The sequence below is a fragment of the Canis lupus genome, chromosome 4, assembly GCF_003254725.2.
Source record: "Canis lupus dingo isolate Sandy chromosome 4, ASM325472v2, whole genome shotgun sequence".
Taxonomy (NCBI): Eukaryota; Metazoa; Chordata; class Mammalia; order Carnivora; family Canidae; genus Canis; species Canis lupus.
The window spans coordinates 26,445,857-26,463,055 of record NC_064246.1 but is presented as its reverse complement, the minus strand read 5'-3'; the positions used below and the strand labels follow the sequence as shown (position 1 = coordinate 26,463,055).

The 17,199-nt window shown below is 43.9% G+C and overlaps 1 protein-coding gene and 1 long non-coding RNA gene across 13 annotated transcripts in view; both read right to left on the bottom strand.

Moving 5' to 3' along the window:
- LRMDA (leucine rich melanocyte differentiation associated) overlaps window positions 1–17,199 on the bottom strand; it is a 1,023,935-nt gene that overhangs the window by 549,205 nt on the left and 457,531 nt on the right. The gene's annotated exons all lie outside the window — the stretch shown is intronic.
- LOC112651747 (uncharacterized) overlaps window positions 16,607–17,199 on the bottom strand; it is a 161,367-nt gene continuing 160,774 nt past the window's right edge. For both annotated transcript variants that reach the window (XR_003130998.3, XR_007410034.1), the window contains exon 4: window positions 16,607–16,941. This is a non-coding gene — a long non-coding RNA (uncharacterized LOC112651747). The remainder of the gene's footprint in view (window positions 16,942–17,199) is intronic.

Below are 17,199 nucleotides of genomic sequence, written 5' to 3'. Positions count from 1 at the left end.
ATGAAAGAGAACATGTTTATAGTGGTCCCAAGCTCCTTGTTCAGGCTTTGGGAAAGAGATGAGAGCATGATAAACAGCTCAGCCTCAGGATGGGCATCTGGGGTGAGGTGGCACAAATGAATACTCACCACTTAGCAAGGTCATAAAAATGCAGACACATCACTGCATTTGTATGATAAATATTGAGTTTATAGGCCCCTTTCTTGCCAGGGCTGCATGTCACTGGGGAGGGTTAGGTGTCAAAGGAGTCAAAGGAGCCAAAGAAAAAGGACGCCAGAAAGCCCCCTTCCTAACGTGTGGCACAACACATTAAAATGAGGACTTATCCAAGTAAATTCTATGCAGTGATGACAAATACATACAGAATACATAAGCCATGAACTACTAATACAGGGTGCATAACTCTAACAATGCATAACTCTAACAACTCATAACCTTCCAACCACATAGTGTGATATGGAGAAAGTAGAATGTGAATGAAAAGCCTAGGAACGGTTGGTTAAAATCAGAATATATAATCAAAACTGAGTATTACCATGGAATAGAAAGGGAAGAGGAGTCTTATCTCTCAAGAAATGGAAGGAGGACCTGTCTGCCTAGGTCAGGCTATTGTCCATACACTATGTGTCATTAAATCCCCTACCTTTACAAATGGTCTGTGCTCTGTACCACTGCCCTGTTTGGAGAGTAGGTGGGGCGAGTCCTGGCATTACCAGATTATAGGACACTCTACATTTCAGAAAAGGATACTTGATCTCAAATTCCAATCGATGATAAGGCAATCCAAGGCCAAGCAAATCATTGTTCTGACCAAGAGGTTGTGACACAGAAAGGGACCAGGACAACACCAACACCATGCCAATGAGATGTTGGCATCTTTCCTAAGCCCTGTGAGTAGGTGAAAGACCTTCTAGGGAAGCAAACCACAGAGCCAACACCAAAAGCTAAGAAGCCTCAGGAAAGCAAAGTAGCGATAAAAGCTTTACAGCTACCCCTCCTTACGCTGAGTGCTCTCTTTCTAAATTAAAAGTCGTTTTCCATTTTTAACAGCCCCAACAATAACACTTTATAGAGCACTCTCTTTTCACAGAGCACTTTACAGTCATTAGTTATTTAATCCTCAGAGGTGTCCCAGGAGGCCAACGGGCAATGGACTCACTTACTCTGCTCTCCTTACCGAGAAGAGCGGGAGTTGGCCTGGGGGGTGTCTGGGCTGGCTGGAGGTGGCGGTGCTCCCACCATGGGGGTGAATAGCTCAATCCAAACCATAAGGCAGCTAGTTAGCATTTGCTGGGTTTATTGATATTTGCAGAACGATGATTTTTTTTTTCCAACACTGTTGAACCATTTTTGCCAACCGAACCACTTTTTGCCTTTGTTCACCCTTAGCAGACACCAGCACTAGTTGCTCAGAGTGGCAAAGGTTTTATTACAACCTTCAAGTTAACAATCCCTCCAAAATATGTTTGTTGCCGGGAGAGGCAGGCAGACATCACCAGTCCATTCAGATATAACAAACCTACTCCGTGAAATATCTACACAAAAGCAAACTGGCATTTCATGGAGGCATTTCTATATAGCAGATTAAACTGTAGACACCTTTGAAAGCTCCCACACATACATGCATACACAACTCTAAAATGTCCTAGCTCTTCTCTAATTTTTTTTCATTTGATAAATATTTGCAGAGCACCTACTACATACAAGACACTGCTGAGTACTATAAAGGAGGAGATGCTAACTACACATGGCCCCTTTACTTAAGGATCCCACAGACAAGGAAGAGAGCTGAGGTGAAATTACTAGAACCTAGAGACTGCCAAGGACCAAAGCAGAGGGAGGATGGAATGCTGTACAGGCCCCCTGAGTACAAAAGCTTATTTTCAGTGGGTGGAACCAGAAAAGCTTTACAGAGGAGATGGTCTTTGAGCCGGGCCTTGGAAAAAATGAGCAGAAACTAGGTATGTGGGGTCCAAGGCATTTCAGGTCTCCAGTGAGACCTGAACAGTGTGAGCCCGGACACAGAGACCAGGGGTATGGAGGGAACCCCTGGGTTCCAACAACTATTGTGTAGTGTGAGAATAACAGTCTTTCCAGACCTCCTCAGTTAAAGAATCACCTCCTCACCCAAGCCACTTTCTATTCCAATAATTTTTTACTAATATTCTTCATAGTTTATGCCCATTTGTTTATATTCCATCCTCTCCATTACCCCCTGCCACTAGGATATAAACCCCATCTTATTCAACTGTGTATCCAGACCACTGCTTGGCACTAACTTAGACACTCAATAAACATTTGTAGAATTAACTACACCTAGTTAATTACTGTGTCATGGAATCCCAGAAGTGTATCCTAAACCAAATTTTAGTTCTAGAAGGTGTAGCATTCTCTTTATCTAAATGCTTGCTCTCTGTCTCCCCAGTGGTGGGGTGGGGGTAGGGTTTGCTGACTTTATCTTCCTTCTGCTCAAGGTCCAAGTTTTGGTATAAAGATTTCATCGTGTCCTACCAGAGACCAAATGTTCTGAGGTCCCCCAGGGATGGCCCTTCTTCTCAGCAGAGACCACTGGGCTGGACAGCTGGATAAAGCTGATGCAGGACACAAGGCAGAAGGCCAAGGGCCAAACAGCTACCTGGTCCAGCCCAGCCCAGTGGCAAGATCTGGTCTACAGAATGACCTCTGAGAGTAAATACTGCATACTCATAGCCAAGGTAATGAAATAGGGCACCGTGCTCAGGGTGGCTGAGAACTTATCTCCTGGGAAGAAATCAAGTGAAGTATAACTTTCCCAGATTTTATCAACATTCTCCCTTCCCATGAGCCCAAAATCTTCCTGATTAAAGCTCAGTATATTCCAAGGAATGAAGCCCTATATTCAAACAGGATGAGCAGAGATCTTTACATTAAAAATGAAGAACAGGAAGCCAGACCCAAAATACAGAGTCTGAGATGCCCTTTCTTCCTTGGAGATCATCTCTCCAAAAATCTTTCCAACATCAATTAACCACAAATAGAAAAAAAAACAAACAAACAGCAACTACGTCCACTGCAAGTGGGGTAAGGGCCCCAAAACTTGGTGCTGTTCAGTGAAACCCAGGGTGAAAAGCTACATCTTTCCAATGGTCATACTCCAAAGCATTCACTCCAGCCCTTTTTGTGTATAAGGTGAGTGGCCAGCCATATACTCATCCCTGGTGTCCACATCTGACCAGGGCCTCTAATGCCTAGGAGGGATCACTTCCACAAAATATGTTTTTAGGACCGCAAGGATAATTGAGACAGAATGCTAAGCCGGCGTGATTTGGGGGGGATCCATCTAAAAAGCCTAATCATGGCTAATTCACCATTTGCGTCCACCCTGGGATTTCATGCAGAGCGCTGGTTTCACTAAGGTAATTGGTGCTATTGAAACAAGCCAGTGCTCTGCAGTTCCCTGCTTCCCTCCTCGCCTCTGGGCACAGAGAGGATCAATATTTGTTAGGATTGCTTCTTGTTCCAACAATGTAAGATTTACAATACTAGCTGGGATTCTCACTTTGTCTTCACACAACTCATCAGTGGAACCCAATTACTAACCTCAGACAAACAACATTAACATGAGCCTCTATGCTGCTTTATTGCCCTTCATCCAAGTCTCATTTCAGGGTCTTCAGGCAGTGCCACTATAACAGATACTACACTTTAAAGTGTGCTCCAAGGAATAAATTCTCAGTCTTTCATTACTCGTACCTTGATTTACTTCATATCATCTTGCCGCTATAGACAAAGATAACACACTGTAAATTACAGCCATCCTGTCTCGTAGTTTCAGAGGTAGGGGGAAGGCAGGGAGTGAGGCTTTCTTTGGCTTCACAATTAGCAGTGGACCAGGCGCTATCGCTCCCACATTGCCCACGATTAGCTGGTATTTATTAGAACCATTTGCAAAGCAAGGTTTGGACACAGATCCCTTCCCCCACCCTCCACCCTCCCTTCTGCCAGAGAGCCCATTAAATTAGAAAAACTTCAAAGCTAAATGAAAATATGGTTTCAACCACTCTTCATCACACTCTCTCACAGAATATCAGCTCACGTACATCGGTTCAGGAGGTAACCCAGGAAATTTATTTCACGCAGAAACCCTTCCAGTAATCAAGCTTCTGTTGCTAGATGGCTCAAAGTCTCCCAAATCAGGTGTAATTCTCAGCAGTTGCCTCCTCTCTCCACCCCAAGCCCTGGGTCCAAATAAGAGCCTCTAGCTTTGCCTTGAATTCCAACTAACAAGAGAGCCTGGAGAAGGAGAGACCTAAGGAAACAGTCATTGGAAAAAGTCCTTCAAGTTAGCTGTAGCAGTACCCCCTTATTTGTCCTACAATTTCCTCCATCCTCCATCCTATTCCAGTAGCTGATAACTAAGAACATTAGTTTTATGCGACTTGTCAAGCTCAAATGAAAAGAGAGCTAACTTTAATGACACTGCAATTAATCGCCCCAATAGACAGACAGCTAAAAGACAAGATATTGACTTCATTAAGGATAATGTATTATGTCATTAAGTTGGTAGGGTCACCTTGTGTATCATACATGCCTGCTAATATATTGGCATTTTCCTCAAATAAGATAAATTCAGATATGAGTGATAAAGCTGATTAGAAAATGTTTAATCTAAAGAGGCTACTTTCCTTATATGCCCGGCTCTGCAGCCCCAGGTAGAAGGGAAGTCGTAAGAAACCATTATAGACTCAAGATTACCTCAAATACCAGCTCCAACTCATTTATAATCCAGCCCTTCCCTCTTTCATTTCTGCAGTTAAAAGGCTGCCTTAACTGATGGGGGTTGGAGAGCTTTTGGCAACTTGATGTTGCACATGCTTCAGTTGGTGGGCTGTTGTTTTTAAACACAGCACCTGTTTTATTTTGAACCTTCACAGGCCCAGACAATTCCAACGAACACAGCCACATGCTCTTGGTGACATGGGGCTAGGGACTAGCCCTGTCTGGGCAGGCCTCCAAAGCCACTTGGGTAAGAAGAGGAATTGGAATACACCACAGCTCTGAAACGGATCATTCTTTTTAATGAGATAACTTCTCTTCAAGGCTTATCTAAAGGGAGTTGGTTGACTTAAATAAAATCATTTTTCATTTAGAGTGGAGTATTCACAAATTATGATACATTTGGAGAAGCTTTTCCTGGCACTTCATTTCACATAAATAAAATAAGCTTTTTTAAAAATTATTTATCTCTCGTCAACTAATTCAGCAAAAATGTAATCATAGTTCAAATGTTGTCTGAAGCTGAGAAATTCCCACAGAGTACTTTGTCATTCTCTGAATTGGTAACTGGTTCTGTAATACACTCACTTGAGGGGTATGAGTGCTTCTCCCCCACCCCCCATTTAAGTCTCATCATTTTTACCCAGTAAACAATATGATGATTTTATGAATGTCATTTGAGCTAAGTAAGACACTTACTTGCAACTGGGGTCTCAGTCCACAAACAATGTTTGGATGAGAATAAGCCAAAATAAAGATTAGACTGCAGGGTTAATTGCTGCCTAAAATAGTGAAATGTGTGGCTGAATAAAAGATACGTGTGGATGTACATGTTAGATATATGCTCGGATATACATGGCATACACGGAGACTTCATACCCACAGACTACATCTAGATAGGATATTGAATCCTCAGACCATACCCACAAAGGGACCTCAGCAACTGCCCCCCACACCTAAGAATGTCCCCATTTTACAGAGGGGCATAGTGAGCTCTGGAGAAGTGAAGCAGCTTGTCCACGTTCACACAGGGAGTCAGCAGTTAACAATAACCCAGTTCTGATCATTCCTAAGCCACAGGTCTGTCTAGCACACCTCTCCATGCCACTTCCCTCCCTACACGTATATGTCCATATTTAAATCTACTTTCCACATCCTCAGATAGAACTTTCAGGATTATGTCTTTCTAACTGGAGAACAGAAATACAGGATCCAATACACCAAGTGCCTTATAAGCAAAGATAATAAAAAACCAGGAGACATCTCACCAATCTTGATCAAGCAGGTGACCTAAATCTCATCACCTTCTCACTTAGAATCAGTATCTTAAAAACAAAACAAAATAAAATAAAATAATACAGTGCAGTCCGGAGGCCAGAGCTAAACATCTGATTTAATGTCCATCATCAAGAATCTCAAGCATACCCAGCTCTCATTTTTCCTTCCTGCTGTTGCTGCTGACATTAAAATCACGCGCTTGATTTTCCAAACCTCCGACAGGAGGGCAGGACTGACAGTAGCAGGAAGCATCTCCGCTGCTTTTGGACAGACGCCTTCCCCGTGGTGTAAGGAGGACTTCCTGCCACGCCCTCACCAAACTCACCACTAATTACCAACACCTGCAGCCCTTCATGCCAAGCCATCCTTTTTAACCTGAACCCTCATCTTTTCTATTATTTCCATTATGGTTGTCAAAACGAGAAGTTTGGGAACCTTTCTCTGTGACCTTGGCATTTCTTTGCAGGCTTAACGTATTGGCATTTTTTCTCTGACTGCATCTCTTCTCATTTGTCATGATTATTGCTGAATTTTTCAACTGTCATTCCCAAACGTAAATCAATGGTTGTCTACTTCCCCTTTGTCATATCTGCACAGCAAACAGCCTTTCCCTTCTAAATGAAGCTTCCTCCCTTTCCATCCATTAAAAGGGGCCTGTCTGCAGGAGAAGTCAATCCTTTGTTAGGTCATTGCATTTATCACGCTTCCAATCAGTGCCTGACACACTTATTCAGCCAGGTCTTCAACCACACAATCATTGTTCATCTGGGGGTTGTGCTGTAATTTATTTATGCATGGTGTTTTCACTATCCATCTTGGGCAGTTTCAAATTTTTCACCTCTGCCCTTCTCTTCCTTGGGTCCGTCTGTGCTGAGACGAAATTTGGGGCATAGGACAGGACGATGGAGCACAGTGATGGGGGCAGGGAAGGGGGCGGAAGGGGAAAGAACAAGGAGCTTTGTGTCTGTGGGAGTGGCTGTAAGCAAGTGCCCTTCTTTGTGAGAAACTGAGAGCAAACCAAGAGAGGCCTCAGATCAGGGCCTGGAACCCTAATCACAGAGCACCATTTAAGCCCGGAGACTTCCTAGCCAGGAAAAGCATGCAGGAGGGACAATTCTTGTGCTTTTCACAAGAAAAGGGCTAAATGAAAGTAAAGTCCCATCAAGTTTAATAAAGCCTGTTTGGAAGCATACTGGATCCCACTGTCATACAGAACTCTCTTAGAAGACACTTGTTCTAGAAAGGAATCGAAGCAACCCACTTTCTAAGAATTCACACCTCCTCCAGGTCGCTGCTTAGTTTGAAACCAGCCAATACGGGTGGCCAGGAATTTCCCAGCTGAACCTGGGACTGATACCAACACCATGAGTGGGTGCTGAGTGAGGCTCCCAGAGAACCTGCCAGAGCAGTACCTGGGCCCTGCACAGTGAGCAGGCCACCATTCCCCACCTGCCCTGCACTAACCCTTTATGCCTTCCTGTCTCGTCAAGGTCCACACTGTCCTCTGAGTCTCTGGCACTGGGACACACTACCTTCCATAGGAAGGAAAATATTTAAGCAGGAAAAACTCAGGCCTTCTTTTTCCCCTGTAAATGTTTTCAACTCAGGGTTCAGGGCAGGGATGCCTCCTAAGCCAGTCAGGGCCCTACTAGCTGTCCGGACTTCTCCTGGCCTCAATCTCTCTCTCTTTCCAATCAAGAGACCCAAGGCAAACAAGACAGGGAATGCCAATAATTCCAGGGCATATTTTTTATGCCTGTCTCCCCCTTTTATCAAGCAAAAATTATCCTAGAAAACCAAGTTCATACAAATAAAATAGTTAAGGGGGAAAAAATACTCTGAGGTGTATAATGAGCATAATTGCACATGTTTATGCCATCATTAATTAATGATAAAGCCACTCATCCCGATTTCATTCTCCTCAGATCAGATGATGTTTCTTCCCTCCCCTGGACCCACAAACACAGTTTCTAGATGCAGAAATAAAGCTCACTATTATTGAATAGCTTATGTAAGGCCACCGAATTAACCCAGAGGACTAGGGTTACCTGGTCCTCCCATGACTAACTCTACTGTGAACCCTGAGACACTTCCTGCCATAGTTGTGGTTATGTCATTCATTCTTACAGATGCTGTTTACACTTGTGCAATGTATTACCTGCACAGCCAAACACACAACCCTTTATTAGTCTGAGGCGATAGGAGGGGATAGCAAGTCTTCTACAGCAGCCCTTATGCAGGCAAAAGCTTCTTTAGCCAATTCCCATAGAGTAGGGTACAACTAGAGAAATCTAAAAATACGTCCTCTACAAGAAAATAAAGTTATCAAAACCATCATATCACTGCATTCTTCTTGTCTTAGCTAACAGCTTCCCATTCAGCTCACCGATGTTCTCCAACTTGTGAAGCTATTTCTGTGCGATGATAGTGAGTCTTAGATACGCTGTTCTAGCAGATGCATAACCTGAGAAGAATTACTGCTTCATTTATACAATGGCCCTAGAGCCTCTTACAGGGGCCGATATTGCACTCTGGATCTTCTGTGACCTCAATTATTACTGTGTTAGGAAACCACCTTGGGCTGGATCCACTGCTCTTAAGAAAGACTAAATCTTATTTCATTCTCCTGCAAACACTACAATGCAACCATTATAGTATGTGGAATATATTTTGTCCTCAAAGTCCTCATCCAAGTGTGGGTATAGGTATTCAAGGAAGGTGTTAAGCTCTTTCCCCATTAGTGATGCAGCAGACCAAATTTGTGCAGTTGAATGTGAAATGACAGGTGAAGGGATTAACAGTCCAATGAATCTCATTGGCCAATCTCCTCCAGCATCCTTCTAAGACATCCCAGTAGCCCGACTATCCTTTTAGCCTGATCATTTGCTTGAAGGTGATGAGGCAGGATGGTGACAGCTCAGATAAGGTTCCTGTCCACAACTTCCTTAAATTCAGACCTACTGTCAAAAATGATAGCATCTGGGATGCCATGTGTTGAAAGTACCTGTGATTATTTTTAAAAGGGCTAGAACTAGGGTATCTGTGAGCATCTGGAGTCATTTTGAAAAGAAATCCATGCCTCGATATTTCTACAGAATTAAAACTGATTCTTGATGAAGGCACTGGTCAACTAACTTCATACTTCACAAATCATCTTCACATATACCATTTCTGGTGGCTTATGCCAAATAGCTTGATATTATCCTTAATGGTCTTCATCATCATAATCCATTCTAGCCTCCTCAGTGTAAATTTCAGTCAGTTGTTCAATGTGTGAAGTTCACAAAGTATCGTATATAGAATGGCCAAAATAAAGTGATGATGATCCTTAAGGATAAATGGTATGATTTTTTTTTTTTTTTTTACTCAGGCTGGTTGCTTGGAATATTGAGCTGTTCCAGAGTCAACCTTCTACTGACCCAACTGGAAGGAGAGCCCAAGACATGTCATTTGTAGGTTGTGTGGCTTAATCTGTCAGGTTATGTAGATCAGAAAGCTTTATTTTTTTTTATTTTTTATTTTTTTGATCAGAAAGCTTTAAATCAAAATCATGTGGCAAAAGAGCATCAGTATGAATTAGTGTTTCAGGCTCGTATGCAGCTATAGTCATAGGAAAAGAGCAAAAGACATTATATATGTACTGAGTTATCAAACTTGGCAAAGAGAACTCCGAGGAACTTGTTACTGGTACCAGGGACAACAATTAGTTATTAAGAGAGTTCAGAATGTCTATCTTCTCATGGTAACAACGAAGTCAACTGCATGGGTTTTGTTGAGCTGGGCAGTCTGTGTGTGACTAAGGTCTCAGGGATTTTGAAGCCAAATGCAGTTTCAACGTGGTGAGGTGCAGATGCCACAAGGTAAAACACAATGGTTTTGGGTGATCCTGCTGTATGAATGCAGACTCCTTAATCTAGAAGTACTGGACACCCTGAATGTGGCTACATAGCTGGCAAAGATAGTTCCACGGACAGGATTTCCCTAGGAGGATTTCCCATCAGGTGGTCCAATAATGCTGATGAGGGAGGATGTGAAGAGCCCCCAGAGAGTTTTTAATTTCTTCTCTCTGGTTAAGAGTCTCACTGAGGCACAAGTGTTCTCTCAAGTGAATTTCCTCAAGAAGCAGCTCAGAGGAAGGTAATAACGCAGATTCTTGTTTCACATGTTTACTTCCCATTCAGATCCTTGCCTTATAAAAACAATATCAATTTTCAAAAGTGGGATGCTTGGGTGGCTCAGTGGTTGACCATCTGCCTTTGGCTCAGGGCATGATCCTGAGGTCCCTAGGATCAAGTCCTGCATCGGGCTCCCCACAGGGAGCCTGCTTCTCCCTCTGCCTGTGTCTCTGTCTCTGTGCATCTCTCACTCATGAACAAATTAACCTTTTTTAAAAAATTCCCAAAAGTATTTTGGCAAGTCTATCTTCAGTTGGGAAATCACGATAACTATATCATTATCATTTTAGCTGGTACCCCAGCTGATATCCCAGAAATCTGGGTCTCCATGAGGCTATAGACAGAAATTCTAAACTGAAGGCCCTCGATACAAAATGCCACTCAATTAATGATAGCAGTTTAGACACAGAGATGGTTACTCATAAGTTCTGGCAAGGTCAAATTTGGCAGTGACCGAGATGCCTTTTTCCTTCCCAATGAACCTGTGAGAGGACTAACCTTGGACACTGGAAGTGGGCTCCACTCTCCTTATTCACAATGCCCAGGACCTATCCAGAAAATCTTACCTTCTTGGGTAGATGCAGCTGATTCCACCCTGGAGAAGCACTTAGGTTCTTAAACTTGTTTGTAACTTAGAGTAAAAGATGGTTTGGGCTGTCAAGCAAATCCATGCAGTGACTGGAACTAGATGAAATAGAATTACATCATCTTACCCTTGTCTGTTCCCCAAAAATGCCTGAGGAATTCAGTTGACAAAATCCTGCTACTTGGTCTAATAGTGCCAAAACCTCAGAACCTTATTATTTGTTTTTGGGAGATGCTATAACTCTGGAAGTGGCAAATGCCTTGGTATGAAGAGAATCCAAGCAGACCACTTATAGAGAAGACTGTAAGTGGGATCTTTATTAGGCCTCTGAGTTGGATTAAACAATCTCCAATCTTGAATTCAGGGTTCTATTTTTCTATTGTCCAAGATTACTTCCCTTCTAAGAAATCACAATTTACGTTCGCAATACAAACTCCAGTAACATGAACTAAATGAACCTTGTATTCTGCAAGAATATATACCAGGGATAAGGAATTCAGATGAAAGCAGTCTCTGCAACTTTGACAAATGGCTAACAAAGAATATACCTGAGATGAGTCTTGGCCAATTAGCAATAACTCCAACCTAAATTACCTTCAGTCTAAAGGTCATGATCATTGAAACCAACAATAACATCGTCATCACCATCATCCCCTGTCCTCTTACTGTAGAACTTTTCTGAACTATAAATCCAAGAGCAAGGCCAATAGGTCATAGAGTACACATGTTTGATTTGGTCAATACTTCCGGATTTCTCCAAATGGCTGCATCAGCCTATTCTCCCACCAGCAGTGAGCAAGGTTCCAGTTTCCCTTCATCTCCAAATAAGGCACCAAGAAATCCCCAAAAGTGTTACTTTTATGAAAGGCCTAAGCTTCACACTGCAAAAAAGCTTGCCCTTCATCCATTCCCATTTTGCTTGATAAAATTTCAGTTTCCAAACAATGATTGATGGTCCTAGTGAGAGATGTTTGTAAAAGATCTTAGTCTTAAGCAAAACAGGTAAAAAGATGCTTATTAGCTATGTTTAGGCTTTTTGAACCATCAGAAGCAGAGCCTAAATCTACTCAGGGTTCTCATGATATTTTCTTCAGAATAAAAGCTTCTCTTCATATGAATCCAAGGAAGTAGAATGATTGACAAAGTCTTCAATGTGCTTCAAGGTATAAATAAAAGATAACAAGATCTGCTAGGGTCTCAGGGTGGATACTGTACTCAGATACTTTTCAGTAATACCTAAGGATGGTTTTGCATAGTACTTGTTGCTGGTTGGCCTATTTTTAAACAGTACATTAGTAATTTTTGGCAAAAACAAGTGGTTGGGATAAACCCTGGTCATCCTGTGCCATTGTAAACGTCAACTACAAGATCCCTAAAAGTAATAAGATGGGCACTTGAACAAAACAAAGAATCCTGAAAGATGAACCTACAGTTGTTTCTAGTACTTTAGAGACACACTCCTCCTCACCCAGAAGTGGGATGGCTGTGGAGGTGAGGGGCGCTCTGATGTTGGGCTTCCTTTCTCTTGCCCCTGGCATCAAGATCTCAACAGCAAAGAATGAGCCATCCTTACTTCTTTGAACTGAGGAAGGTGGCTAAGCTGGTAACCCACTCTCAGGTAGGAAAGCCATCAGCTCAGCACAGGAGAAAGAACCCACCGAGGTGCTGGAGGCAGATCCCAGCCACAGGATGAACAAAGACGTTCCATGACCCCTCTACCCTGGAAATGATCAGCTGCATAACCTCGGGGGAATTACTCAGCTTCTCCAAGACTTAGTTTCCTCACTTCAGCAGAAAGATAGAAGCTAATGCACCATGGCATTGGCAAGCATAAATGAGACAAAAGGCAGCCGAGGATGGTACCCAGAGCACAAAGCCTCACAGGTATGGCCGTGCTTACAACTTCTCTGCAAAAACATGTGAGGTGCAGATTCCTATATGGGCTTTACTGTCTCATGCACAAACTCATTCATTCACACAATGAATGCATCAAAATGCTCAGATACACACTCACACTCATACACATACACACACACACACGTGTGCACACCCTGCACCCATCCACATTTATGAAAGGCTTTGAGACCATTTCTCTTCCCTGGTCACACGTGCCTCACGCTGTGTTCTAGGGCACCACCCTGCCCCCTGGGCATGCAGGTTTTAATGACCCCAGACAGTGGTGGAGCTGACACAGGGCCCAGATTGCTTCCAAAGCTAGGTCAATTCCTTGGGCATCACAGAACTTTCCAAAGTGAGCATTGCCAGGCTTCCTGGAAATAATCTGATCTGGTGGTTCTGATACCTCTTCTTTGGCAGTGCAATACTTTCTTCAAAGAAATTCTCAACCAATGACCACTCCCCGCCCCCCCAAATGGAAGGCAGGTATAGACAGTACAGTACCTGTCCAACCTATGGACAGGGTGGGTTTCCAGAGCCCTGTTTATCAGCCCCCTCCCCAGGCTCTCAGGGCTCTGGACCCTGAGATCCTGCTGCAGAGCCACTGGGCTCCAGGAAACACCCGTCCTTTAGCATATGGAGGATGTGGGACCCATGGTGATAAAGCAAATCACCTGGTGGTATATGAGTCGTTTGTGAAAGGGCAGGACCTAAACCTAGATCTACTGGCTCAAAAGCCACCACTCTTTCCCCTGAGTTGCCAAAATATAGCCATCTAAATATCAGCACTTATATTAAGCATTAAATCCATTTTACTAAACAGTAACTACCCTCGCTGTATATGATGCACCAAGCTTTCGATGTCAACTAATTTGACTTACTCTCCTTTTCATTGCCCTTATATCTTGCTTAATAAGACATTTTATTCAGATACTGCTGAGGTAATAAAGGAAGGAGCGTGGTTGCCAAATGTACTGCCATTTTTATTTTTAGCTTCACTGGAGTAAGGGGTTATTTTCTTGTGAAAAGGATGAAATGCAGCTGCCGGCCTTTTAAATTGTATCACGCAATCCTGCTTTTGCCCGAGCAATAGATTTCCAGATAACTGCAGCAATCTTCTCAAAGTGTAAAAAAAAAAAAAAAAAAAAAAAAAAAAAAAAAAAAAAAAAACCCACACAAAAAAATAGCCACTGCCACCCTCTCTAGACCCTGCCCAGCCTCAATTGTAAAGCATCAGTATGAAGGGCTGTTTGCACCCACCCCGTGAATCTGCTGACACCCGCCCCCAACGAGAACTAGGAGGCTGCCCTCCAGGCTCTGTATCCCAGGGTGCGGAGCTCTGGCTCTCCCTAACCTAATTTAAAAAGTGATAATGGTGATGAGGAGGAGGATATTAAACTAACATTTATTGAATGGTTATCACATACAGGTGCTGTGCCAGGTGCTTTATACCCATTATCTCATTTCATTTTCATAGTAACCCTATGAGGGAGGTACTATTATTATCACCATTCCACAGATGGTAACAGAGAGGTCAAGCAACTTGCCCAAGGTCACCCACTGGTATGTGTTAGAGCCAGGATTTAAACCTAAGCCTGCTGGGTTCTGGATCCTGCCCTTAGAACCAGTACACTGCACATGCCCTATAAATAAACAGTTGAGGCTTTGGAGTCAGAAGACCAGAATCCAAATCTATTCCACTGTTCACTAGCTGTGTGTCCTCAGGCAAGCAACTCAACCTTTCTGAGCTTCATCTGCTTCATTTGTAAAACAGAAACGGCAGCACCAGCTTGAGGTGTCACCATGCAGACGTGTCTTGTTCCCCTTGTCTCAAGTCAGGAGCTCATATTTAAATTCTGAGCTCAGGTCCCACGTGAATGAAAGGATCTGAAACAGTTTGGTGCAAGAGTAGGTGCACCATAAAAACTGCCGAGAGTAAGTTTAGAGAAAGTAGGATAAGGGAGGGAAGAGAAGGGGGGAGCAAGGGGAAGAATTCCAACTGAGGGTCTCTCTAGCTATGAGGATCTCCAACAAACATAAAGGGAACAGCAGCAGAGGAAGATGACAGGCATGTCGCAGGCTGAAGACTTACGTGGTTTTATAGTGGATTATATGACTTACACATTTCACACGTGGGATCTGTGTAGCCCCAGGAGTCAGAGCCAGGACCAATGGACGAAAGTTCCAGGCTCGTCTTAAGAACAAACTTTCTTCTTGTCTCAAGCTGGTTTGCAGTATCCCTAATTCTAGTGAGTTCCCTATTCCTGGACATCCCCCAAGAGGGGAACCCTGAAAAGGCCGGGTAAACTCTATCCACTCTAACTCTGAAATTCTTTGATTCAAAATGTCAATTATGTCCCCAGAGATCCAACTTGAGGCCAGCAGTGCTGCTGTCCAGCATTTAGATTTGCTACAGCCACAGGGCAACACAGAGCCCTGGAGGAGGCGCCTTAGAGACACCCCAGGCCGCAATGGATCCAGCAGGGTGCAGAAAGACAATGAGAGGTGTGTGTCTTCCTGTGTAGAACTCTGGAAGGGTCCCAGGAGATTCCCAGGAAAAAAAAAAAAAAAAATCTGCTGGGGCAGGAAAACAGCCCACTGCATAGAAAGCCACCCTGCTTGTTTGCAGCAAAGGTACAGGCCCAGGAAAGTAGGATGATGGCAACATGACCAGGCAATGAAGCGCGGTGGCATAGCACGGTAACCTCCAGCAGGACCATAGACTGGGTGTCATCACAGATGCTCCCTTGTGCCCACAAACACCCAGGGCCCGACCCTACTATTTAATCCATTTAATGAGCAATGTCACACTATACTGGATGAATTCAGGATACAAAAGGGCAGCCTACTGGCTCACATGTGCAGCCAGGCATTGGGAAGGCCAAGAGCAGAGGCGCTCATCTTCTGGAAACCGGTTTACCACAACCTAGAGCCGAACGTGGTTGTGTAAGTACGGATTTGCCTTCAGAGCACGAGACTGAGGATTTCAGGTGAGCATTTTCATTCAGGCTTGGAAGCTGGCTTGCCTTTGTGGCCAGGACAGCTCTTCCATCCTTTGGTCTTTTTTCTCTCCTGCCCCCTCTTGTCAAGCTAGTGACAGCACAGCGAAGAGACCCCCTCCCTCCTCAGCTCGGCCTCGTCTGCCTGTTGTTGCTGCCTGATTCCAGTAACCTCCTTCCTGGAGTGCATCGGACACACCAGAAAAACAGAAATAAAACAGGAACCCCCCTGGCATCTAAATGCATCCCCATATGCTCACACAGCTGCAGCCCCCTGATTAAAAGCATAGTCCCTGCTGTCACACTGCTGAGTTTGAATCCTAATCCCACCTCCTCCTTGCTGTGTGACCTCGTCCAAGTGACTTAACATCTCTGGTTCCTTATTTGCAAAAGAGCAATATTAGTAGAACCTACCTCGTAAAGTTGTTATGTGTAAAACATTTAGATTACTGCCTGGCACAAAAGAAGTACATACATAAGTGGTTGCTTGCTGCCACTACTACGACCATCTTCTTCCCCCACAACTGGCCCAGTCATTTCTTCGGAAAGAAGTCCCGCCACCCTCTTTCCAAACTGCCATGGCAAATCTAAACTTGAATCGGGGCTACAGGCAGCTCAAGAATTTGGACGGTGCTCAGAACATATGTATTTTTTTTTAAGGTCAGGGACACAAAACATTTTTAATAAGAGAAACTACTCTATTTCAACCCCTCCTAGACTCCAACGCTCTCAAGCAACCGGGGCAATTAAATCGTAAAGATGTGATGTGTGTACGGAGGAAGTACTCCAAGGCCTGATATAAAAATGTTCATTACCAGCCAGGCCCCTGCAAGATGACCAAATTAACCTCATCGCCAGGAGTATATTAAGGAAGAATAATAAATTATTCAAAACCTAATGCTGATAGAGCAAAAAAATATTTATGGAAAAATCATCAGATTATTGCATTTTAATCATGATCCTGTTGGACGGCTGAAGTGTTAAGTCCTCAAAGCGCTTTGGCAGAAGATAAGCTAGTCCCAGAGTGACTTGATATCAGTGTCGGCCCCAGGAAGACGGACAGCATAACCCGAAGGGAAGAAAAGGTCAGCAGATGAGGCTGTAGATCTGGGAAGGCAGAGATGCGCCGAGGCGTCCCTAGGTGTCCTTGTAAGAGAGCCACCCGCTGGGCCAGGGTGCGCCTCTACGGAGATCACCCTCCTCCTCGAAAGCAGAATGGAACCCTCAGCCCCTCAAATTTAATTCAGGGGCCCTTGAGAGAGAGAGAGAAAAAAAAAAGGAATCATAATGGAAAAGAAAATATTCAGAAACCCGCAGGAGACGCCTCCCATCCCCTGCGCTCTGGCTGCCTGTGCTCCCCGCGCAGGCCCCCGCACCCCCACCCTGTTTAATGTCTCTAACTTTATGCCATGTTCTCTTCCTCTTTCAGCACGGCTGAGCAAAGCTGACAGGCGGATTCCTTTGCTTTGCAGGGTATTAAAGCCACTTTCCCGCTCTGACAGCCTGTTCT